This window comes from Rhynchophorus ferrugineus, unplaced genomic scaffold (genome assembly GCF_030347505.1).
Source record: "Rhynchophorus ferrugineus isolate W39M unplaced genomic scaffold, kcgeb_rfMv2 rfM2, whole genome shotgun sequence".
NCBI lineage: Eukaryota > Metazoa > Arthropoda > Insecta > Coleoptera > Curculionidae > Rhynchophorus > Rhynchophorus ferrugineus.
The window spans coordinates 5,301,055-5,328,394 of record NW_027472581.1 but is presented as its reverse complement, the minus strand read 5'-3'; the positions used below and the strand labels follow the sequence as shown (position 1 = coordinate 5,328,394).

The window sequence follows — 27,340 nt, the reverse complement described above, 5'->3', positions numbered from 1 at the left end:
TATCGAATAACCCATAGTGATAAGTATTCGAAACGTTCCAAAAAAAATGCGGATTGGATTTTGTTTTATTGGGTAATTACAGCATTACGATGTAGTAAAATATGATTCTGGGGTACAAATTGACAATGTATATGATATATATTGTAAACGGGTTTTTTGAAAATACTTGCTGTAAGCCCTTTGTTACTGTATTTCCATATATATAACAATTAGTTGTTTGTTTAGGCTTTATTATTGTTAAAATGTTATGTTGGTTTATTATATCATGGAAACACAAAAATTACGCATATATTACAAACAATTAAAGTCCATTATATAGATTTCTTAATGATCTTCATTACCAACGTAAATACTAGGAGCATCGGTAATTTCTTTTGGGTTTTTGTTAATAGATTTCGCTAGCCATAAGGATGCAATATTATTATTTTATGTTTATACTATTTTAATCTGTTGACATTAATCTCAAACCCTCACAAGCTATGTTCCACCAAAGCAACAGCGTTAGAGATTTATGATTTTTCGATAATGTCTAGTCTGAAAACGTGTCTTTGTGGAACTTGTCTTGTTTCACTGAAATTAAAAAACCGCTGAAAATCTTCGTTTGCTGTTCCAATCATAACGTCTAAAAGCTAGTTTTAATAATTCAAATGTGGCGATTTCAACATTCGAGACAAAGGAAATCCTGGTAAGCCGAAAACGTTTAAAGATCCAGAACTGCTGAGGCTATTGGATGAAAACTCAACACATACTCAAAAACAATTGGTAGAAAAGTTGAATCTGAGCAATTTGTGAACGGTATCAAACGACGGGAAGATTGGTACTACATGAATAGAATGATAAGCAATTGGAGAATCTAACAGTCATTGCTAATATGTTACTTCAAAGGTATGAAAGGAGGTCATTTCTGCATTGAACAGTAACGATAGCGGATAGGAAGTTTTATAGCACCCACTGTACTCTCCATATCTGGCTCCATCCGACTACCAAATTTTCATATTGAATGCATACATAGTGCATAGTTAACAGGCTTGCAGAATATGTCTTCGCTTTTGATTTCGAAGAAATTAAAAAACTTTATTGATAAATGGTTTACCTCAAAACAGAAACTGATTTTCTGGAATAACATTCATAAATTGCCTGAGAGATGGACAAAATATGTAGAATAAAAATGGACAATAATTTAAATAAATAATACAATTTAACAATCTATTGTAAATAACGTGTTTTCTTTACCAAGAAACCGGAACTAAATTATCGACACACCTAGTGCAGGTTTACTTATATCGTAAATGGACGTTTTGTAAATACTTGGTAGGTCTTTTTTAATTTATTTCACTACAACAATACAACTAATACTTACAATATTTAATTGAATTGACGTGCATTATTATTATCAATAATGTTATAATAATTCATTATATTGAGGAATTTAAAAGGAAATGAGGAGTTAATACAACGAGGATAGAATGATAAGCAATTAGAGAATCTAAAAATCGTTGATGACATGCTACTTCAAAGGTATGAAGGGAAGTCATTTTTGCATTGAATAATAACGATAGTGGATAGGAAGTTTTATCGCATCCATTGTACTCTCCAGATCTGGCTCCATCCGACTAGATGGAGAGATGGACAAAGTGTGTAAAATCAAATTTCCAATATTTTAAATATATAATAAAATTTAGCTATCCATTGTAAATAACGCGTTCTCTTTAACGAAAAAACCGGAACGAAATTATCGACGCACCTAGTACTATAACAGTATCGAATAACCCATAGTGATAAGTATTCGAAAGGTTCCAAAAAAAATGCGGATTGGATTTTATTTTATTGGGTAATTACAGCATTACGATGTAGTAAAATATGATTCTGGGGTACAAATTGGCAATGTGTATGATATGTATTGTAAACGGGTCTTTTGAAAATACTTGCTGTAAGCCCTTTGTTACTGTATTTCCATATATATAACAATTAGTTGTTTGTTTAGGCTTTATTATTGTTAAAATGTTATGTTGGTTTATTATCATGGAAACACAAAATTTACGAATTTATTACAAACAATTAAAGTCCATTATATAGATTTCTTAATGATCTTCATTACCAACGTAAATACTAGGAGCATCGGTAATTTCTTTTCGGTTTTTGTTAATAGATTTCGCTAGCCTTAAGGATGCAACATTATGTTTTTATGCTTATACTATTTTAATCTGTTGACATTAATCTCAAACCCACACAAGCTATGTTCCACCAAAGTAACAGCGTTAGAGATTTATGATTTTTCGATAATGTCGAGTCTGAAAACGTGTCTTTGTAGAACTTTTCTTGTTTCACTGAAATTAAAAAACCGCTGAAAATCATCGTTTGCTGCTAGAGGCTTACGGTGAACATGTTCCAATCATAACATCTTTAATAATTCAAATGTGGCGATTTCAACGTTCGAGACAAAGGAAATCCTGGTAAGCCGAAAATGTTTAAAGATCCAGAACTGCTGAGGCTATTGGATGAAAACTCAACGCATACTCAAAAACAATTGGTAGAAAAGTTGAATCGGAGCAATTTGTGAACGATATCAAACGACGGGAAGATTGGTACCACATGAATAGAATGATAAGCAATTGGAGAATCTAACAATCATTGATAATATGTTACTTCAAAGGTATGAAAGGAGGTCATTTCTGCATTGAACAGTAACGATAGTGGATAGGAAGTTTTATAGCACCCACTGTACTCTCCATATCTGGCTCCATCCGACTACCAAATTTTCACATTGAATGCATACATAGTGCATAGTTAACAGGCTTGCAGAATATGTCTTCACTTTTTTATATATTTCACATAAATTTTTCACACATTTCAAATAAATTAAAAAACTTTATTGATAAATGGTTTACCTCAAAACAGAAACTGATTTTCTGGAATAACATTCATAAATTGCCTGAGAGATGGACAAAATATGTAGAATAAAAATGGACAATAATTTAAATAAATAATACAATTTAACAATCTATTGTAAATAACGTGTTTTCTTTAACAAGAAAGCCGGAACTAAATTATCGACACACCTAGTGCAGGTTTACTTATATCGTAAATGGACTTTTTGTAAATACTTGGTAAGTCTTTTTTTAATTTATTTCACTACTTACAATATTTAATTGAATTGACGTGCATTATTATTATCAATAATGTTATAATAATTCATTATATTGTGGAATTTAAAAGGAATTGAGGAGTTAATACAAATTATTTAACTGCGTATGGTTGGATTTGTTATTGATTTTATTTCTTCATTAAGATAACAACGCGCACACTTACGGTTGGATTATTCCATAGTATTATTAATAGTACAAATGATGTATTGGCAAATATGATTCTGATTAGAGTATACAATTTCAACGTACATAACAAGGTATATGCTAATTAAATTTGCATATTTCGCACCTAGTATAGTGTTATTTTATAATTTTCTTTTTGGAATTATAAGAAAATATGATGTTTTTACATTTTGTGAGAAAAAAATAGGAGTAATTTTCACTACGAATACTTGTAGGACCAAGCCATCAAGAAGATATATTATTTAAGCCTTTGAGTATATATAAACATTTTGTGAAAGTATTTTTAAAGACAGCTGCAGGTTCCTAAACTATGGAAAATCTACCAAGGGAAAAGAAGGAATATAAATGGAAATTCTATTGAATATATTTAAAGTGAGTTTTGAGGGCTTTGTTTTGAAATTCTGAATACTAAAACATGTCAGATAATAGAAAAAGCAACTTTCAAGTTTTTCAATAATATATGTGTTGTTTTCGTCGCTGATTGATTATCACTTTTCTGATACAAGTATAATACACTTGTCTCGCTAATAACTTCTTCATTCAACCCAGATCCCTTACCATCCAGTCATTTATACTGGTTTGGTAACAGGAAATAGTCGCAGGGCGCTAAATCTGGGGAATATGCTGGATGGGGTAGCAGTTATTAGCCCATTTTATTCATTTTTGGTATAGTGACTACACATTTGTGCATCAGCGTACTGTCTTAGTAATGACAAACTGGTGACCACCTCTCTTGAGCACACTGAACATTCGGCGTCACTTGGGTTGATATGACTACAACGGAACTAAATAAAACACTTCTTAACAATTGAAATTAATGGTTGAGTGTTACATTTATTAAGCCTCTCCTTGATTTCGAAAATATTTTTGCCATTTTGGTTAAATTTCGAGAGGTTATGTCCTATCAATAGCTGTCAAATACGAACTAAGTGACGCAGCTCGCCCAACATTTTCAGTCATTTCATTCAGTTACTGACGTATTAAACTGCCCTCGTATATTCGCGTTAATACTTGATGGTAATATGAATTACTAGTTTACCGTTGGTTTCTTCTTTTGTTAATCATATGCGACTTATTTATGTACCTGTTAAAGTTTAAATAATTCCATCTTGACTCTGGAACATAATATAAGTAATAATTCATAGACGTATTATTAATTATAAACAGAGTGTTTTGCGTCCAAAGTAGTAACATATTTAACAGGTTGTATGCTAATTTATTCTGCTATCATATAATTAAATTTACATGTGTCACACCTCACTGAATATTCATTTGTTTCTTTCTGGAATTATAAGGTGATGTGATGTTATATTCAATATAAACTAAAAATAATATAACAATATATTGTTTTGCAATACAAATTGCACAATATATACATTGTATTTTTAATAAATAATGAAATATCCTCTTATATCTTCCTGAAATTATTTATCGAACAACATATTACCACATGATATTCTATCGGCACAGAATATTAGAATTGCATTGAACTTTTAGTATTCCCCTTCCGTGAAGTTTTAATGATATATTTATATTTTTATACCAAATACTGACATTCTGAAGGTTGTATGCTAATTTATTCTGCTATCATATAATTAAATTTACATGTGTCACACCTCACTGAATATTCATTTGTTTCTTTCTGGAATTATAAGGTGATGTGATGTTATATTCAATATAAACTAAAAATAATATAACAATATATTGTTTTGCAATACAAATTGCACAATATATACATTGTATTTTTAATAAATAATGAAATATCCTCTTATATCTTCCTGAAATTATTTATCGAACAACATATTACCACATGATATTCTATCGGCACAGAATATTAGAATTGCATTGAACTTTTAGCATTCCCCTTCCGTGAAGTTTTAATGATATATTCTGAAGAATGAGAATCATTTTTACACATATTTCTAAAGTTGTTTTTATCAACACTAGAAATAAGCTTGTAGTAAAAATGTAAATCTAGATGTAAATTTGGTCTGATAAGTCCTCTAAGATTCTAAGAAAGTATATATTTAAGATGAGAGAGATAATTTATAGCGTTTTTATACATTCCACACCTCAAATATTCACTGGACTTGGTCCCATTCGATTACGAATTATTTCGATTAACGCAGCATGGCTTATTGAATTAATTATTTTAAAAGAGTGACATGACACTAAGATTATAAAAACAGTAAACAATATTTGCAATATTAAGTTTGTTGCAGACACATTTATAATATTATTATTCCATACAAAATATTCCGTTATATTGTAATTTGGATAAAATGGATAACAACCAAATGACGAATGTGACGAGTTGTTTCAGAATTTTATTATGTAATGTATTTTTAATCGAATATATTAAGTTAGGATCGGTTACTTATACCTTTGAGTGCTTTATGATTTTAATGATGAAAATTAAACTTTTTGCCGCAGTATCATATAATATTTTTTTATTTTCCAACCCATATAATATTGTCTAAAAAAAGTAGACGTGAATATAGAATGTATTAACATGGGATTTAACAACTGCCGATCAAAACTAACGGGAACATACATGAAAAGGTAATATATGTCTGCAAAAAATGCAATAAGTGCCACGATCGTCTGTTATTTGCTCTGATAAACATAAATTAGATTACGTGTTTTGAATTCCTTATTCCATTGTTAAAAACAATGTCTATTGATGTCGTTGTCTAACATGTCACGTTCCTTAGTAATAGTGTAAAAACTATTTATGCTTAAGAGTATTATATGTACTGCATCTTCAGTTTTTTTAAAAGAAACGTATGAAAACATGAAACTAATTCTAAACATGTTTGAATGAACATGATGTTTGAAAATTTAAGGTAATCGCGTCGAACAATTTATAAAATGTAAATTCGTAGGAAAAACATAGCAAAATTATTATTATACGAAGCGTTACTCACATTTTAATTGTTTTAGACATAAAAGTTGATTAAAAGTAATGAAATTATAATATTTAAACAAAACAATAACAATACTGCAAAGCGCGCTCGCTCTTCATTGTCGAGTGAAATAAATATGTTACACTATTAATACAGTCAATCAAGTTATGTATAATTCCTTTAAACTTAATGTATTATGAGTTGAATTAACCAGACTATTGTTGACAGCTCTATTGAACTATTATAAGATGATTTTTTAAAGCGAAAACGAAAACATAAAAGATTAATTTACATTATTATTTACAATTATTACTATCATATTAGAAAGGCTCTGCGTCTATTCCGGAAAACCGAACCAATTAAGTTTATTTTCGCTTCTGTACGAAACGTTAATTAAAATTAATAGCTTAAAACAGAAATTTTAACTTCATATCGACGGTGTTCACCGAAACGTACCAAAACATTAGTAAAACAATCTATTATAAAACCATCATTACTAAGTACCGCGTATAAAACGTAGCCATTTTAATGCTTTGAGATAATATATTTTACAAGTTCCTTATTGAATAAATTATATGGAAACAACGCAAAGGGGAATAATAACAAGGCTTAAGATATATTTGAAAATTCTCTTTGTGATAAGAGTTATTTGCTATTCGAAATATATTTTCCAATCAGATAATGGTCTGTATTTAGTCTAAATATAACTAATTAATCCAGTTGAGGGTAATTAGTAAAGATCAAGTTTTGAATCTCGATCTATGGATGGTGTTATTGTTTACGATAGAGTATCTGATTCTGTGTAAACATTTCAACTTTACCAGTAACTGAAGTAATACCCACGTTGATCACTCACCAGTCAATAGGTTTTACGAACGATCGATAGTTAATAGAACAAAGGATGCAAATCAAGAGTATTGACGCCTAGGTCAGTAGTTCTAAGCTCATATTTAACAGTACTAACCAGCGTTCGTGTGGAACAACTGACTAGAAAGTTAACCTGTGTGACGCTTTAGCCTGTTTTACTTTTTGGGATATTTTTTCTTGTCGAATAATACATATATAAAAGTTTTAACATTTTACTGTATATTTAATACATATTATTACTTAATATTAAGGTAAAATATTAATGCTCGCTAACAATTGCCAAGATCAGGAACGCCAGCTTGGTTAGCGCAGTGGTAATGACGATAGGACAGTCCTCCTGCTGTTGCCAGAGTTATAAATTAGAATCCTGCAGTGGCATGATCGTAAATTTATGTTTGTGATTGTTCTTAGGCAAGAGTGCAAAATCCGACAAGAAAAATGATCCCTGTCACGCCAGTAACCAAACTGAGTAAGACCGGATATCTTCTGGGATGATCTCTAAGTTCATCATTCGCGAGTCGGTAGGCTTAATGCCGAGGACCGTGGTTCGGAGCCCACGCTAAACAGTAGGTCCAGTCCAGATAAACCCTAGTTGGTAAAAAGAAAAGGAAATATCAGACACAGATCCAGTGGGGTTCTTTGGAATCCCCTACCCCAAAAACATGATAATATTTACGTTTTAAAGCTTCTTCTAGTGTATGCGTTACTGAAACATTAGTTTGATAATTCTGTAATGATATGGTAGGGGGGTTAGCAGCGATTTCGCGGTTTTTCAGCATTTCCAAACTGTATACCAGTCAAGACAGGCTACATCGAACTGAACAAGTCGCAATCAGAAGACAGTATGCCTAGTGAGCACATCGTTTTGGCAGAACTTTTCATTAAGGCTGCACCACCTGATAAGTTTTAATCTATTAAGTCACATAAGGGAGAGTATTGTGTTCTAAGATCTGGATTAAATGAATAAGTTGTATAGCTTTAAGTAACTTGAAATACATTTGTGTTGGTCATACAATATACACCTTCGGACATTGGATATTTCATTTTGTCGTGGATGCGTAAACATCTACCCAATTTTTTCGTCAAAATGAACCCATTTTCAGTTGTCAGTAACTATGTGATACAATGACTCCTTTCTTTCTTGTCGTTGGAGCAGTTGCTGATGTGTGAAAAAAGCTGTCTTTAGCATCCATTCATATCACCTGAGTATTAAACTCTAGAGCTATTGCCGGCACAAAAAACATTATTTATATATTATTGCTAGACGTTGCTGACTAACTTACAATTTATCTTTGCAGTGACTTAAAACTAGATACTTATCTAGAACCCATTGGCCTTTACTTAGTCTCCAATACAATTTAAAAACAGTTAGTAGCCCCTTTCGGTATTTTTACCATTTACTACACTTCCTACACAAATATACAAGATCACACAGTTTGGTTCTCTCGAGTGTGCGTCATTGCGTTCGTTGTTGTCCAAGAGTTGGAGCACTTATGTCTTGTTGCGAATCTTGAACTTCCTCTACGGTAATTGAAATTCCAAGGTCTCCTAGAGTATCTGGGTGCATTCACAATACTCCTCAGCACTTTATCTTTTTTCTTAGACTTTTTAAATGTCATATTTTTAATTTCAGATCTCTAGTAATCTTCCTATTCTATATTTTTATGCTATGTGTATATATTATTCCAATTTTTCTTCATAAATATTTTTTATTTATTCTATATATAATATATTATTACTAAATTTTGACTTAAATTAGAACTTTTATTTTGTCAAATTCTATGCTGTAACCGACATGATGTTTTGTTAATAAATATTTGGCAATATTCTTAGTTTTATAAGCACCAATATTGAATAAAATAATAGTTTTTGAAAAGTTGCCATAGTTTTGATGAACACACATTATAAAATTTTGTTTAGCCCATTTTTAATTACTCTACAATTACTGCTATAAATAACAAAACATTCTAGTATACTTGATAAATATTTCATAACAACATTCCTTCGTGCTAACCGACATCTACGTACTATTATATTTGTTTCAATCGAAATTCTCACACCATTAAACACGTGCCAACCGCAAGGTAAAAAATGTCTGTGAAAAATATACTGTAACTAATCAAAGTGTTCCGCTAAACCATTCTTATCACATTTAGATACAGTTTTACAAGTATCGACATTCGTTTTCGATAGTTAAACAACCGCGTAGTGACTAGTGTAGTATTAATCATTTTCAATAGTTCTAAAAAACATCATATTCATTTTTTTTTCGCAAAATTAGAAAAGCGTTTCTTTAGTTATTATATCCTGTTAGATATATGATATTAAGGGGATAGTTTAGTCTAGAAATTTGAAAAAAATATGACCAAGGAATTGAATTGGACTAATGTGGAAAGCCAACAAAAATAAATTCAATTTGAATCATTAATATTTGCTTTTTCATTATAAAGTCAGAAATATAAATAGCAACAGTCGTATATTGTTCTAAGTATATTACACAAAGCGTTTTAAAACACGTGTTTTTTCAGAGAAACATTGACCTTTCTCGCAAATGAATTGGGAGTTGAATGATAGTTTTTAACACTTCTATATATAAACCATATATTTCTCAATACTGTTATTATATATTTTCATTATTTGCTGAAAAAAATCTATTTGATTCAAAAAAAAATACAGAAATTGATATATTACTTGCTTTTGAAGGCCAATATACCATTGTGTAACTCCCAGGGCACTCCCAACACTTAAACCTACTTCGGTTGGAGTTACACAGGGTAGTACCTTGGTACTGGAAAATTAAGCTTAATAGTTACAAATCTGTCCATGTTAATTTTGCCTTGCGGCGAAATGATTGCGTTTCGCCTTGTGCTCGGTTCCTCAAGCAGAATCAGCCAAATACCTCGGCATACATCTCAAATCAAAGATATTTGTTTATAAGTCAATCATAAAGCCAATTTGGACCTACGAAATGCAAATATGTGGTTGCACCAAAACATTAAACCAAGTAGTACACGACTATGCTTATCCCTACGTAACCAATAGTAGAGTAGTAGACCAGTAGAGCTGCGCGATAACGTCGAAAACAAATGGACAAACAAAATGATATAAGATTTCGCCTTAAAACATGAAATAAGGTTGCTAAATCACAGCAATTCAAGCAATACAGCTATTGGTCAACATACAGGGAATTAGGAGATTGAGGCGAACCAAACCACACGAACTTGTTTAGTGTATAAGTGTATGGTACTGGTAGTGTACTCCCCTTGCTTATCTATTAATACAAGTACAACAGAACATTAGTCATAAATTAATTCGTAAATTAAGATTATGCTAAGCATATCTAACGTAAAATGTAATTAATAAAAAAAACTATTTTGATTTAAACCAATTTAAAAGATCTTCAGTCTATCAATCTCCTTTGTATGTTTCTCTCTTCATATTAGGAGACAAAAATCAAAAAACTAAGACATACAGGTTTGCAAAAAAAGCTGAATATTTTCGATTAATTCCAATGTTGCTCGAACAACAGGCTGGATTTACTAAAGTTCCTTACTATTTTGTTTCTATGGAATAGCAGAGACCGAGCAAATAACTAGACCAGAAAGAACTAGTCGTCGAAGAAGTTAAAAGTTGATATCTCCACATAAAGTTTTTTTATCACCGCTATATATAAAGTTGAGATCGCTTCAAACATATAGTTTCAAGATATTAGACGACTTGAAGGGTGGATTATTTTAAATATATATATACATATATATATACATGTATATATATACTATTTCGATTATTCATGTCTATTTCAAATCCTATATTTTCAAAAAAAATGTAGAGTCTCGCATGAAAGGGCACTCCCAACACTTAAACCTACTTCGGTTGGAGTTACACAGGGTAGTATCTTGGAACCACTCCTGTATCTGCTCTATACTGCTGATATCTGACCAGCAAAAGATACAGCACTTGGAATATTTACCGATAACATAGCTGTCATGGCAAAAGATATATCTCTGTATAAGCTTGTAGAAAAAAGAAGCAGTTAATGGGCTAGATACTGGAAAATTAAGTTTAATAGTTCGAAATCTGTCCATGTTAATTTTGCCTTGCGGCGAAATGATTGCGTTTCCCCTTGCGCTCGGTTCCTCAAGCAGAATCAGCCAAATACCTCGACATACATCTCAAATCAAAGATATTGGTTTATAAGTCAATCATAAAGCCAATTTGGACCTACGAAGTGCAAATATGTGGTTGCACCAAAACATCAAACCAAGTAGTATCCGACTATGCTTATCGCTACGTAACCAACGAAGAGCTGCGTGATAGCGTCGAAAACAAATGGATAAACAAAATGATACAAGATTTCGCCTTAAAACATGAAATAAGATTACCAAATCACAGCAATCCAAGCAATACAGCTATTGGTCAACACACAGGAAATGAGGAGATTGAAACGAACCAAACCACACGAACTTGTTTAGTGTATAAGTGTATGGTACTGGTAGTGTACTCGCCTTGCTTGTCTATTAATACAAGTACAACAAAACATTAGTAACAAATTAATTCGTAAATTAAGATTATGTTAAGCATATCTAACGTAAAATGCAATTAATAAAAAAACTATTTTGATTTAAACCAATTTAAAAGAACTTCACTCTATCAATATCCTTTGCATGTTCCTCTCTTCATATTACGAGACATAAATCCTGACAATAATGAACACAACAAAAAAGAAATATCCTATTTGTTGCATGGGTTCTGAAATTATGCTGTCAGATATTTCGGCGATTCGTGTTTGACAGTTTTATTTGCGTACATAAGCAAAATGTGGATTTATTTTGCACTCACCCAGCATAATGTTAAACGACATTAAGTTCCACGAATTAATTCTATCAACCGAACAACATTAGGAGCTTATCATGCTTCCTACATAAACTCGGGCCTGTCGTCCCATATCTATAAAACTCCGAACTAAATTATTTTCATTTCAATTTAGTTTCGTATTAAATCAAAGCAGAATCATATAAAATTATGTTAGAACAGATATTGGCAGTTGCAATTGTATTTTATTTGAAAATCTATAATTATAATCAATGTTTTATGAGAGAAGCTATCAAACTATTAGATTAGTTATTTCAATGAAAATACTAAAGAAGCTCCCAAAAAATAATTATGCAATTTCACTAAAATGCTAACATATTTTCTATTGTTACCAAAAACAAAACAAAACCTAAGCATTCGCGAATCCTTCTTCTAATAAATGATATAAAAAGCCATGGAAGTGTAATGGAGCCACAGGTGTAATGTGGACCAGTGGAATAACCTACCGTCGGTAGTCTACGACTCATGCCATCTCTATTATTTATCTGGGCCACGCGATCGTGCTCTGCGAGCTCCTTGAAACATCGCCGCGGTACTCCTCTCTCTGTGTCCGCCAACACGGTCATACAAGACCTATTTTTAAGTGGAGATGTACGTGTGATATCGGTTATCTGTATCCGAATTTTACGCAACTTTCGACCAGTTAATCTCGTAATAACAATATTAATAACTGTGACCATGGAAGTTGTCCTTAATTTAATTAATGTGAAGAATTTTTTAATATTCTTACGAAGGAAAGCTGGAATTTTACTTTTCTTTTCGGAATATTTTGGAGAGTATTGCGGTACATTTTCCTAAAAATAAACTCACTTCCGTATCATGGGAACGAACACCCATGATAACATCAGAGGCAGAGAGGTGTTCTGTAAACACTAAAGCGCATCAAAACGTTCCTCAGAAATTCAACGGTCGAAGATCGTTCAGTAGCTCTTTCCACATTATATACTGAAAAACTGTTTATCTATGAAATAGACAATTTTAATGACAAAATGATTACCGAATTTGCGAACAGAAAACAATATTCAATCAATTTTACATACTGTACGTTAGAATGATTTATGTATAAGGTATTTGTTATCATTTAAATATTTTGTACTCACGAATGTTTGATGCTTGAGAGATATAAATGAATATATTTTTGTAACATTTCAACGTTCCTCAGATTTTTATTTTTGTAGAATAATATCATTTTTATTACCGTGAATGCCTATTACCAAATTTTTGAATAAGGATTATATTAACGTATTCATATTCTATCCATTGTTGCATGTCGACGTATGATGAATAAATAATATGTTTTTACTTGAACAACTTGCAGTAATAGTCTAAATAATTGACGTCTTGTTGTTTTTAGTTAATTGTGAGCAAGCTCAACTGTCACTTCAACGACATCTTACAGATGTTTTAGCGTAATACTGATATAATCATCACTGTTGGCATGGCACTACTTGACGTCAGTTGATGTTCTCGGATACAGAGTCTTCATAAAACTTATCAAGAATCAGTTTAGCTTCATTACTCTTACCTTTAGTCCCTCCTTTACCAACGAGGGTTTATGTAAACTAGACCTATAGTTTAACATGGGCTCCAAACCACGGTCCTCGACTGGCGAGTGACTAACTTAGAGGTCATTCCAGAAGATATCCGGTATGATGCAGCCTGATTACCGGCGTGACTGGGATTATTTTTCTTGTCGGATTTTAGACTCTTGCCTAAGAACAATCACAAACATAAATGTACGATAATGTATCAGTAGCATTCGAACCCACGACTATTGCAGCAGTAGGGGAACCATCCTGTCGCCTTTGCTACTGCGCCAACCAATCCGACGTATTGAGTACTATTTTATATCTAGTTACTGATTAAAGATGTATACTATTTCGCTGATCCCTAGCACTGTCAACATTTAAATATTTACTTTATTCAGATTATGTAATTAGATTAATTAATAATCACACTAACGAGAGCCTTACAAAGCGTAGAAGATATTCCACTTAATTATCTACATATACAAAGACTGGTGTGTTGATTTTAGAGTAGCGTAACGTAATTTTGCATATACAAATTTAATTAAAAGATTTGGGTAAGAAATTGTATCCAAAAATATATATCAGTTGTGTTAAATGCTTTTTAACATCTCAATAGTACACAATTTGTTTCGAAAAATCTTTGTATTCAGCATCATAATGTAATGTATAATATAGTCTACGCAAAATAACAGTGAGCTCATGTCATCACGATGTGGAATGTATTTTATATGACAATTTGTAAGTTCGTTTCAAAACCAGACAAAATTTTCCTATTAACTATTAATCTATTAAACGAATCAGCCTACAAATTTCACCTTATTGTCAAATCGTTACAAAATTCTTCAAAATATTGGTGATTATAATTACAGGTTATAAACCCGCAAACGTTTTAGTGTTTTGCTTGTTTTAATAAATTTCAAATTGCTACTTATTAATACTCTGTTTAATAGTCAGTGATAGTGTCAGAAACAGATTGCTTTTCTAATCAGTTTCTTCGAATAGGAACCTGATAATATATGCTTTTTTATTATTTAATTACGTTGTTACTAGTCGTTTCCGTCTAACCTACAATTTGTCTTTATGATAACTTAAATCTAGGTATATTACTAAGAGGACCCATCGACCCTATCTCAGTCTCTGGTGAAATAATATTTATATATTAATGCTGCTGTATTTTTTATTATATGCACCTCACTAGTCAACACTATACAAGATCAGATGGTTTGTTTCTTTTGAGTCTGTGTCCTGTTCTGGTGGTATTCAAAAGCTGCAATATTTCAATATTCTCATGAGAACGGAGTCTTTCCTCATGCCCCTTGCAATTCTCTTGATTTCTTGACCGACTGTGGGTATCTGAACGTCTCTATGTAGGTAATCAGTTCTATAGTATTTGGGTCCGCCCGCAATCCCTCTCAGGACTTTGTTCTCAAAAATTTGTATTTTATTTATGTTACTCTTTGCAGAACATCCACCATAAATGAACTCTGTATGTCCATATAGGTTTCAGTAATTGCTTATATAATAACAATTTATTATGTACTGATAATTGTGATTTTCTTCCAATTAGTACATATTCTCCAATCCAGTACATATTCCTATATTTCAATTCCAGTTATTTTCTTTTCTTCTTTATATGTTCCTTCCAGCGAAGATTTGCATCAAGATTCATTCCGAGATATTTAGCGTTATTGCTAAATGCCTGATGTAATTTTCGTGAGACTTCTTCACTATTGTCTCCGACAGCTATAATGGCAGTATCATTAGCAAATGTAGCCATCGTAATATTTTCATTTCATAAATTAATTTCATAAAGCATTGGTCCCAGTACACTTCCTTGTGGTACATCTGATTTAGATTTTTTTATTGTAGAGTAAACTTCTTCTTGTTTAACTCTTAAACATTCTGGTTGTAATGTACGATTTTAATAGTTCGGTGTGTTGTTTTGGTAGCATTTTCTGTAGTTTATGAACAAGGCCTTCATGCCAAACCTTATCGAAGGCTTGCGCAAATATGCATTTGATGGTTTTTATTTATTTATTTATGATGTTTGCTAACTAAACAGAGAATTTTCTAGATTAACAATTACAATTTACAATAATACGATACATTATTTAGATTAGAATTTTGTTATATAATAAAACCGAAATGAACTAGAATTCAAAGTTGTGGCAAGACTGCGACATTTTGACGTCATGAATTTGGATGACGTGAGTTCACCGTTTTATTGAACGGACTATTTTTTTCTTACTATATGCAAACGCTAATAACACAGGTCGGCAAAAACATTTCTAATGGCTGTTTAGGTTTTCTGAGATAATATTCATGTTTAGTGATACGTATTTAAAAAAATGAAAACGGACTTGGAAAGTATTATTTTATTTACAAGCCGTTAACGATATGTCTCTTTTTATCTGATATAAGTTCATTATCACACACCAAAACATTTTCTTTTTTCCCAGTGAGGCTCCTCGTTATACATTTTGGCTTAACTGGAAAGCATCTCTGAAGCCTCCAATCTTTCCTCCTGGGCATCTTTTGTTCATCTCTAATATCCTGGTGAAATCGTTCATCTTGCTCTTCACTCATACCCCTACTTTTAGATTAATTAGGAAATCTAAAGCTTAAGACTCTTAGCGTTCTTTTGACGATTTCTTTGTAGTTAGGGTCTTTATGATTGGGTAAACATTTCTCTATGACCTCTTTAAAAAAATCCACCCTTCTTTTTGGTGGTCCAGTATGGGTCAGCCATAAGTCGTCTAATATATTGAAACTATATGTTTGAAGAGATTCCAACTTTATATATAGCGATCATAAAAGAACTTTATATGGAGATATCAACTTTAAGCTTCTCCGACGACTATTTCTTTCTGGTCTAGTTATTTGCTCGGTCTCTGCTATTGCATAGAAACAAAAAGTAAGGAACTTTAGTAAACCCAGTCTTAATTTTGTTGAGAGGTAGTGAGATAATAACACGGCCTCTCAAATATATTGCTCTATGAACTGTTTTAAATTAGTCTCAATTTTTTATATAAATAGAATACGTTATTAACCACTATATAACGTATGTAAAGAGAACAACAATTATTTTAAAATTATTAATGTATTAGAATTATTAATTATTATTAGTACACGTACTGTAATTTGTATCATTAAAACACCATTATAGGAAAAATAATTCTAATAGAGCTAACAGTCAATGTCCAATTTTAAAGTCAATTGCTAAAATATTCATCAACGCTTAATGATATAAAATTACCAAAAAGTTATAAATTATATAAATCGATACAATGTAAGAAATGCCAATGATAAACTTGGTTGGTCTAAACATTTTATAGTTGAAAATCAATAATTACTCCTAAGTTCATTTAAAATTTATTATAATACTTGTAGGTCAGACTTTTTTGCTTTATTTATGACTACCTACTGAATCTGCCAATAAGTCTCCACTTTTATTAAACGTTTCTTATTACGTGGAGGATTGAGAACATATTGTCCATACCTAGGCACTGTATTTTTCCATATTTTTAACATTACATGACTAGAGCGATCTGAACTAGAGCTGCAATTTTTTAAGCTACTTTCGACATCTTCATATAAGGTTTTTTTTTAAATCATTAATATGTTATTACTATTCTTTGCCGACTAACTTAACAATTTGTTTGTACAGTTACTTTAAACCCTTATTGTCCCTTACTTACTCTCAATTAAAATAAAATGTAGTAACACTTTTCAGTATTTTTACCACTTAGTACACTTCACTACAAAACTACACAACATCACATTGCTCAGTTCTCTTGAGTGTGTATTCTAGTTCACTGTTATACAAGAGCTGCACACGATGCAATATGGATGAGAAGTTGAATATGATCTGATCTATTAACACATCACATTGATGACACATTGATGGCGCTACTAGAATTAAATCCATATGTTTTTTAGTTAGCTCTAACTCTCAAAAGATGCGTGTATAAATTTGACAGCTACCAGATCATTAGTTTGTGAATTATAGCATTTTGACTGAAGCAAATTTTGTTATAGTGAATTAAAATGGATAAAAAGGAATTTTGCGCGTTGATAAAACATTGCTTTTTGAAGGGAAAATACAGTTGAAGTAAATACTTGGGTTAATGCCGAGTTTCCGGACACTGCCCCAGGAAAATCAAACATTAAGAATTGGTATGCTAAGTTTAGACGTGGTGAAATGAGCACCGAAGGTGAACGCAGTGGACTCCCAAAAGAGGTTGTTACCAACGAAAACCTTTAAAAAGTCCACAAAATGATTTTGAATGACCGTAAATTGAAACTGAATCAAATAACAGACACTTTAAAGATATCAACTGAACGTGTAAATCATATCATGCACGAATATTTGGGTATGATAAAGCTCTGTGCACAGTGGGTGCCACGCGAGCTCACTTTTGACCGAAAACAACGACGAGTTGATGATTCGGAGCAGTGTTTGAAGATGATCAAGTCTAATAAACCCGAGTTTTTGTATCGATATGTGACAATGGATAAAACATGACTCCATCATTTCACTCCGTAGTCCAATCCACAGTCATCCGAGTAGACTGCACACGATGAACCCGCTACAAAGCGTGGGAAAATGCAATACTCGGCTGGCTAGGTGATGGCATCTGAAGGACCATCAACAGCGACTATTATAAAGGGTTATTGGACCGTTTAAAGGACGAAATCGTCGAAAAACAGCCGCATTTGAAGAAAAAGGGAGTGGTGCTTCACCAAGACAATACACCGTGTCGCAAGTCAGTGAAAAAGATGGCGAAAGTCCATAAATTGGGCTTCGAATTGCCTCATCATACGATGTATTCTCTAGATCTGGTCCCCAGCGACTATTTCCTATTCTCAGATCTCAAAAGAATGCTCGCTAGGAAAAAAATTTCGTCGAATGAAGAGGTGATCGACGAAACTGAGGCTTATTTTGAAGCAAAAAACAAAGCGTGATACAAAATTGGTCGCTATAATCAGTGTATCACTATTGAAGGGAATTATGTTGAAAAAAAAACTAATTTTGTCAAAAAAATTTGTTTTCCTATGGTAGGCCGATGACTTTTCAATTGATCTGTTATTGTCTCATTTTCTATGACCAAAAATAGGTATGCTGAATTCAAAAAACTGTTCATTCCAATCTTTTATGGCCCCTTGAACATAGTGATAGATTAGTATTGTCCTATAAAAGAATGACAATTCATTGAAGGTTTCATTCACGTTTGGTTTATTATGTTAGACCAAACCTAGTCTAAATCTAGAAGATAAGCTTGTAACAGTTGATATTTTAATTTAATGACTATATTAAACAGCTGGAAACTGTTTTTTTTTTGTTTGAAAGCAGTTACACTAGCATGGTGAACCTATTTAATATTTTTTGCCTCCTTTTTAATACCTATCGAACGATATAAACATCACCGTAAGATGTAAACATAAAAAATATTAGGGACACTGTTTTTCAGTCCTAGTTATTAGCTCTATTCATAAATAATGTATTAAATTCTAATGTTGCTTTTCAGTTTTACATTCGCATGCAAGTTGACGCTTTTGGTGTGTTGATGTCAAGAGTTCCGTATTTTAAATTTTCTTTTCACGGTAATTGTCGCTGATGTTGAAGTGCCTTTACATCGGAGTATCTGCCATATAAAATCGTTCTTTATGTATACAAGCTCCATTCCTACTTGTTATACGCTGTGGTCCAGGGAATAATGTGCTGAATATATTTTCCAAACTGTATTTAAGAACATTTTCAGGAAAATATGTTTCGTTTATTATTAATTACTTTTTTTTGTTAGTGTTAATGTTACACTGATGTATAAACCAATACGTCAGTTTTGCATTAATAGCTAGTGTAAACGAGGAGTTAACAAAAAAATCTAGCGACAATTTAGACCTTACTTATGAAAATTGAATGCCAAACCAACCTCACGCTGTTCTTCTACTAATAAAACTTTACGCGGGCCTACCTCGTGGATTATTTATCATTTCTTACCCGAAAACCTCATAAAAGCTTCATTCAGAACGAATATCTTTCTTTACGAGAACATAAAACAGTATATTAAGAAAATTTAGTCTTGCAGGAAAAAAGTTGTATATAAAAATGCGGAGCAAAATAAATCGTATTTTTGATATATAACTGATTATCAGGCGTAATACCTCGAATAATAGGTGCTTGCATGTATTTTGAATTTTTTTTTACTTTTCGGTCCTAACTATCGCGGTCATCTGTTTTAAAACTACCTCGATGGTGAACGAGTGAGACGGGTTGGTCCGTTTTCTAATAGATGGGAACCCTGAGTGTTGCTCGGTATCGGTGTTCAACCAGTCGCCTCTTCCGTCATTTTTTTTATAATCTATTAGAACGTCAGCAATCTGCCTGTGGCCAATAAGTATTATTATATGATTTGATGATTATATATTAATGATTTGTGATCTACAAGTATATCCTAACTTATTCTAAGGACTATTCTAACGTATTCTAGAGATTATTAAATCTCACTCTAGGTGTCTACTAATCAGTTCGTATGGTAATTTGCGTTTGAGCCTATGCACTACACTGTTATCGCGCACCTTTAACCGTTTGACGATGGTATTGGGATGCACTAATAGTCTTTCAGAGTACTTCGCACTAACACTCCAAATCACACTCGTTATGGGTTCTAAGGGGATATCACGCTGAATCAGTTTGTTGGAGACGTAATATGAGGTATCGACGATAACTCGCAACACTATTCTAGAGCCTTTGGAGAATAGCTATGTTAGATTTGCTAGTACTCACAGTTCAATAGCATAGGTCCAAATGGCACTAAGTATTGACTTATACAGCAAATCCTTATTATCTAAGGATAATTTAGATTTGAGATATATTTAAGCAATATATTTGGTTTAGTTTAAACCCAAGCTGTTTGCGTTTTGTTACAATATTTTTGCCATTTTATAATTTTGCTGAGGGACAAGTTTTTCTACAAAGGGTGAAGGTCAAATGGGTAGATGTTGTCTCATTTGCTTTAATATGCCACGTTTTCAACCACAATTCGACTTTGTTAAGATGCAGTTTCTTGTGGCTGATCCTCGTGTGATGATAAAGCCGCTGTTTTCATCAGCATATGTTGCAATAGTAGTGTTTCTTGAGGTCGGTAGGTCAGTTGTATACTATAGATATAACAATGGGTCAACTATAAACTGTGCAGAGGTGTTACATTATACGAATAATGCTGAACTGGTTACAGACTCCACTGAAATCATCTGTGTGTGCTGTTACGAATGAGATAAAATATCTAGTAATAGTAATAGACGTCGAATAGTCGAGATTATTTTTATCTGTTTTTACCTTCAGTGTCGCTTTGTACCCCCATTCAACCAGTTTCTTCTTTCCGTTAAATAGAATAATGTTTCAAAGTAAATTAATAGTTTTTGTTGTCTAAACCCTTGTGTATTTCCTATATAAATACTTACTTTCGTACTAACTTATATAAATATGTTATATAATTCACAGTGTCAAGAAAATATATTCTACATATATTATGTTCCTTAAATGCACGTATAAATTACAAGATCTGGCAGCGTGACAAAATACAATTTTAGTGCGCATGTCTTGATCTTGATAATAAAATTAGTGGAATTGTTTATTGTTTACTTGACTTGAGGATATCACCTTCTTTGTGACTTGAAAACTGACATTATTCATGACATACGCCAGACATAAATTTTATGTTATAATTTTTAAATTGCTCTACAATAGAAACGTTTTAAAACTATTTTCTATAATCTTTCGTCGCTAGATCGTTAAGACGAGGTTATTGACCTAAATACCATCCCCTGTTATTCGAAACTTATAGATCTCCAAGAAATGCCAATAAAACTAAGACATTCTTAGGGGAGGAAGGTCCTCTTTTAAAAGATTCTAGAATTTCTCAATATAAATGTAACTTTAGCTGACATTTAAAAATAATCGTTGAAACAAAAATGCAATGATAAAAATGTGGGTTTTAATAATAATTTTGTATATATCGAGATATAAATCTTAGTTATAATTAATTATTACATAGTTTTTAATAATTTTTTAGCTGTATCTCCACAATTTACCAACATTATTTTATGTTTAAGGCGAAATCTTGAATCATTTCGAATATCCATTTGATTTCATGAAGTCATCGTGCAGCTCTTCATTGATTACGTAGCAATAAACATTGGTAATAACTTTGTTTTGGTTATGTTGGATTACTAGTAGGTTTGATGCTTTAGAGAAAGCCCTTATTTACACCCCTTAGACCCAATTTTAATTTAAATTTTCGCTTTATGATTGACTCATAAACCAATCTTTTTGATTTTCAAGATTGTCCAAGTTGGGACTTAACGGTACATTTGCTTGACTTTGAGTCTAATCTGTTCTGCTCTTTGTCTATGTAAAAATGATGGTTCCAATTTAATCTACCATCGAGATGTGAAGCTAATTAGGTGCTTCTACTTGAGGAATCGGGCATCCATTAAATGATACAATTAGTTTTTTGTCATTTAGCCCCAGCGCAAAATTAACATGGATAGATGTCTACATCATCAGTGATAGATTTTTAATTCCAAACACTTCCATACCAAACATCTTCGCTAGTCAGCACAATCGCCATTCCATATCCAACATCATTGAAGCAATTAGTGGATATTTTGGTAGAAAAATGGGACAATATCTTATTGGAAACCATTCAGAGATTCTAAGAATCTATTCCAATGTTTCAAGAGCAAATTGTAAACACTTTATTCATAAATAAATAGTGTGTATAAGTCAGGTATTCATATTATTTTGTCCGTCATCTGTATATAATAAAACAGTTGAAGTAACAAGCAACAACGTTTCATTTTCTAAGATGGTACCTGTGGAAAAAGTCAAAAATTATTTCGAAAGCTTTTTTGCCAATCTTTCTATAATGGCTTCAAGATTTGAGCACTATTATTGTCTGACATCAGCTTGAGGTATTTCAAATTCGATATTTATGGAAAAATCTACATGTTTCTCTCCGAGATTCTATTATAAATGAAATAATTCGTTTAACAAGAAATTCAGAGACGCAGATAACAATGGTTAGGTCATCGTTACAATTATCGTATAAAACACGAACGAATTCCTCATGAACACTTCAATATTGAAAATGACCCATTGGGTAGAGCACGTAGCAAATAGCTTGGAAAATGACATGAATCAAGATCATACCAAGCAATTTATAAACTAAGTAACTGATATTGTCCTCCTAATAGCAGCGTATGAGTTGAGAAATTAGACACACACCTAGAGCGTCGATTATGAAATGATGATGATTAATATAATGATTCTTTTCCTATCATCAATTTTCTAAGGAAAAAATGATGAGGATGCCGAAAACATAGAGCTAATAATAACAATATAATATCTGATCTAAAATGATACCTAATTTAATTAATTACAAATTGTTTCAGTTCTGAACTCGAAATTCCAGCATACATCGCTTATTTGCATTTTACTATTTAACAAATTCGTTACATATGAATAGCACCATTTAAATTCCAATAAGTATTGGCTTCGTTCCAACGCTATATATCTAAATACTCGGAATATATTGATGATTTCCATTAAATTTGCCAATGTATTAATGTTTCTATACGGTGGTAATAGGTATCATAGGAAAATTTTGTTCTGTTATATAAATTGTTAAAAAGTCCTGTTAATATCGTCAGTTATTTCGTTGAAACGTTCCTAGTAATTTCAATTGTTGTAAATTTAAAGTGTAAAGGTGTATTTTGATTAATTCCTTTAATTAGACTTGTGCAAGCGTGGGTTTGATTCATTGGTGTCATGTGACACTCTAACTGGTATGAGAGAATGATATGAGTAATTTTGAAGTAGGACTGGCGTATCCAGGCTATTTATTTCCGTGCCTTCTCTGTAGTTTTTCTTTGTTGGTTATTGATTATATAATATTGAGAAATGTTATGTCGGCCTTTCCTGAGACATATATTTAATATTCGCATTCTTTTAATGAATCAAAAGTTGTTGCGCTTTGAAAATGGATTCCAAAAAGCCGTTTTGGCCATATGTTGTCTTTTTCCTTCCGAAAATGGAAAATACGGTGCGGCCTCATCGAAAATTTATAAAATCAATCCAAGTAAACTCTTCTACGAAAATAAACATCAATCAGAAAACAGTTTTGAATAATTTATAATATTTTTGGTTCAACATATTAGGTGATTGCATGAATTTTGCTGAACAATAACTTTTGATGAAAGGGCGAAGTGTCAATCTAAACAACTATTAATCTAAGCTAACCGTTGAATTTGATAGTTTAATAAATGATGATGGGTCATGGAACGCACAAAAGTTTTAGATTTTCAAGATTCATTATTCATCATTCATCATTCATTTAATTCATCTCTATTGATTGAAGATTTTTTGATTTTTGAAAATTTGTTTGATTTCAAGAAATCAATGATCAAAAACTTAAACCGATGCTGCTCCGTCATATCATTGTCGGTCTTGGTGTCAACGAACAAGTGGCGATGTCAATAAAAACTACCTATATGGTCAAAAAGTTGGAAAGCAATAAATTGCAAAAAATCAAACTAAAACTCAATTCAAACTCTCAAAGAACATTAAAACAGCTTATCAGCTGATAAATGGGCTATTCTCAAACGCTTACCTGCGATAGGAATGATCCAAATGAAGGAAATATTCTTAAAACCAGAGAAACTAACTAAATATACAGTTCTCATCGTTTTACCACTGGTGTTTCATTACTTCCTAAACCGAAAAGAAGAGTTTTCTGTAAAGTATTATGACTGGTAATTAAAAGTAGATCTTCCACAACAATCGCAACATATCTGGGTTAGTACAAGAGGACCATCCATATCCGAACTGTGCGAACGAGTCATGTGCAAATTGAAAGGTTAACAAGGTTTAGTGTATTACGAAAGACTAAAACAGAATGAAACTGTTATTGCAGATGTCTAACAGCAATTATTTAACAAGCAGAATGACATATTGTTACATTAACATACACAAGGCCAAACTCTTGTATGGCATCATACCGTCATATGTTGCAGGAATTGCGAAATAGACAGTGATTCAGTTCCAATAGGAACTTTTGGAGTATCTGCATACACACCAGACATAGCACCGTCTGATAACCTTAATGCTGAAAGATTGTATCGTAACGGCTAAATCTAAAGGAATATTATATCTAACAGTTACTTCGCTTAGTATTTGATGAAAAGATCTGTTTACTAAAATCTTCTTAAAATCATCATCAAGTAATAACAATTTTGGAATGCAACGACTTTCTTCACTACATATGATTTCGACATTACAAAATCCGTAAAAACTACAGGAAAACTATTAAGCGGGAAATCCTACCACACACGTCATATTCTCCAGATTTGTTTCCCTCGATCGACTCTCGTTCGATCGGTTCTAAATGAATTCGTGGCTGATTCCTAAAGAGAGAAGAGAAATGTACAATGAACAATAATTAGACTCATAAATATATAAATAACCGGTTTTTTTTTCAGCAAAATTTCAAATTTTGGGGGATGAAAATATGTGGTATTTTTAATATAGGATTCACAAACCAATTTTTCCACACGGCATATGAAAAATGGCTCCTTCCTAAAATACATTTATCACGTCGTCCCAAATTTCCTCACTAAACATACGTGAAGAAAAAACTGCGCGGTAATATCAGATTTTACTCGAAATTTTTTATCAGTATACAGAACACGTTTATTTTGAAGCCCCAAATCTGATTTTATATTAACAAATTGAAACTGAAATTGGATAAATTGTAAATATATACAAAAACAATGACAAAAATATTTTGTTTGTGTAAAAAGACAATGTTGCCTGTGATGCTTATTAAAAGCCAAAATATAATGTGGAAAAATAATTTCAGTCCAAATTCCTAATATATTTTTAATTTATTAATATATTATTACTAGTTGTTACCGACTAACTTACAATTTGTCTCTAAAGTGACTTAAAACCAAATACCTATCTAGGAACACCCATTGGCCCTAACTCAGTCTGTAATAAAATAAAAATGATTAGCACTTTGTCAATATTTTTACCATTACACAACTGCACGAAAGTACACAGACCGGCTTGGTTGGATCAGTGCTAAAGGCGCCAGTTGCGATAGTCGCGGGTTCGAATCCTGCTGGGGAATGGTCGTAAATATATGTTTGCGATTGTTTAATATTTGTGATTTTCTGAGGCAATAGTGTAAAATCCGACATGAAAATGATCCCAGTCACGCCAGTACCCAGACTGAGTAAGACCGGATAGCTTTTTAGGTGATTTCTAAATTGATCACTCGCCATCGGTAGGCTTAATGCCGAGGACCGTGGTTCGGAGCCCACGTTAAACTGTAGATCCAGTCTAGATAAACCAACGTTGGTAAAAAGGAAACCTGATATATAAGTACATGGTTTGAGTCAGCGTCCCAGTCTAGTGTTGTCTAAGATTTGAAGCACTTTATAATAGTTGGAGACTGAAGCTGTCGGAGTAAAAACTGTTGCTGTAGTATCTGTGCGTATTTATAATACTTATCAGAACTTTATTCCAGCCGACTTGGTGGCGCAGTGGTAAAGGCGATGGGACGGTCCTCCTACTGTTGTGATAGCCGCGGGTTCGAATCTTGCTGGGGCATGGTCGTAAACTTATGTTTGTGATTGTTTAAAATTTGTGAATGTTCTAGGCAAGAGTGTAAAATCTGACAAGGAAAATGATCGCAGTCACGCCAGTAACCAGGTCCAGTAAGACCGGATGTCTTCTGGGGTGATTTATAAAGTTGGTCATTCGCCGGTCGGTAGGCTTACTGCTGAGAACCATGGTTCGGAGCCCACGTAAAACTTTAGACCCAGTCCACATAAACTCATAGTTGGTAAAACGAGACTTTAAAATATGTATATAAAAGAGAACTTTATTCTGAAACACTTGTATATTATTTCTAGCAAAAAATTCCCATAACTGAATTCTATACGTCTATATAGATATTGATATCTGGTCGTATACTTTTCAACAAAGTCTGTTATTCCATATACGATGTGCAGGTATTAGATTTTTGCTATCTATGGTTGGTTTTAATCATTCTAGCCGATTTCGAAAAAGGAGGGGTTTCTATGTTTGGCTGTATATTTTAGCTGTATGTTGTCAGTTATGGACCGAGGAACCAAATATGGAACTGATAAAGGGATAAAATCGAGGGAAACGCTCAAATTTCAAAGGCACGTACAAAGTTTTCACAAATATTTTACCTAAAATAATCAGATATTTTTTATAATGTTATTGCTGGCCCGACGTGATGAAAAATCGGAAGTAATTTAGTGCAAAAACCATTCAGTTTGCTTTTTAAGCACTAATATTATGATATGAAGCGTCGTAGAAATAAAACGGCCAATTGTTTATATGGTGTAACGACTAGAATGTTATGCTAGCACGCGGAGGTCGCGGCTTCTATTTTAACAGGGCAGCAACTTTCTTTGTTCTAGTTTGGTTTGTTAATTTTGTCAGATCACCTAGACTAGGTAGCGGATTCGGGGACCTGAAGTGTTCCTCATTTTTAATCATCGTTTCTTTATTGTTATTTTTCCTCATACGGGCTACACTTTTAATTGGGCTATCCATTGTAACACTTAATAAATTAACTATGTAATTTATTGAGTAAATATCTAACGCTAAAAAAGGAAAAATGGAATATTTTTAAGGGACTCGCTAAAAATTAAAAATAATTAAACTTAGATTATTAACACAAAAAGAAATCGTTTTAAAATTAATTTTGATTTGGGTTTGATTCAGCTCGCTATCCCC

The 27,340-nt window shown here is 32.3% G+C and overlaps 1 protein-coding gene across 3 annotated transcripts in view; it reads left to right on the top strand.

Annotated features, from left to right (window-relative positions):
- LOC143190458 (START domain-containing protein 10) overlaps window positions 1–27,340 on the top strand; it is a 70,996-nt gene that overhangs the window by 16,879 nt on the left and 26,777 nt on the right. The window contains exon 1 of one of the 3 annotated variants that reach the window (XM_076394767.1): window positions 1,927–1,930. The exons of the other annotated variants lie outside the window; for them this stretch is intronic. The gene's annotated coding sequence lies outside the window, so the exon portion shown is untranslated. Of the gene's footprint in view, window positions 1–1,926; window positions 1,931–27,340 lie in introns of those variants that run through there. 3 annotated transcript variants of the gene reach the window in all.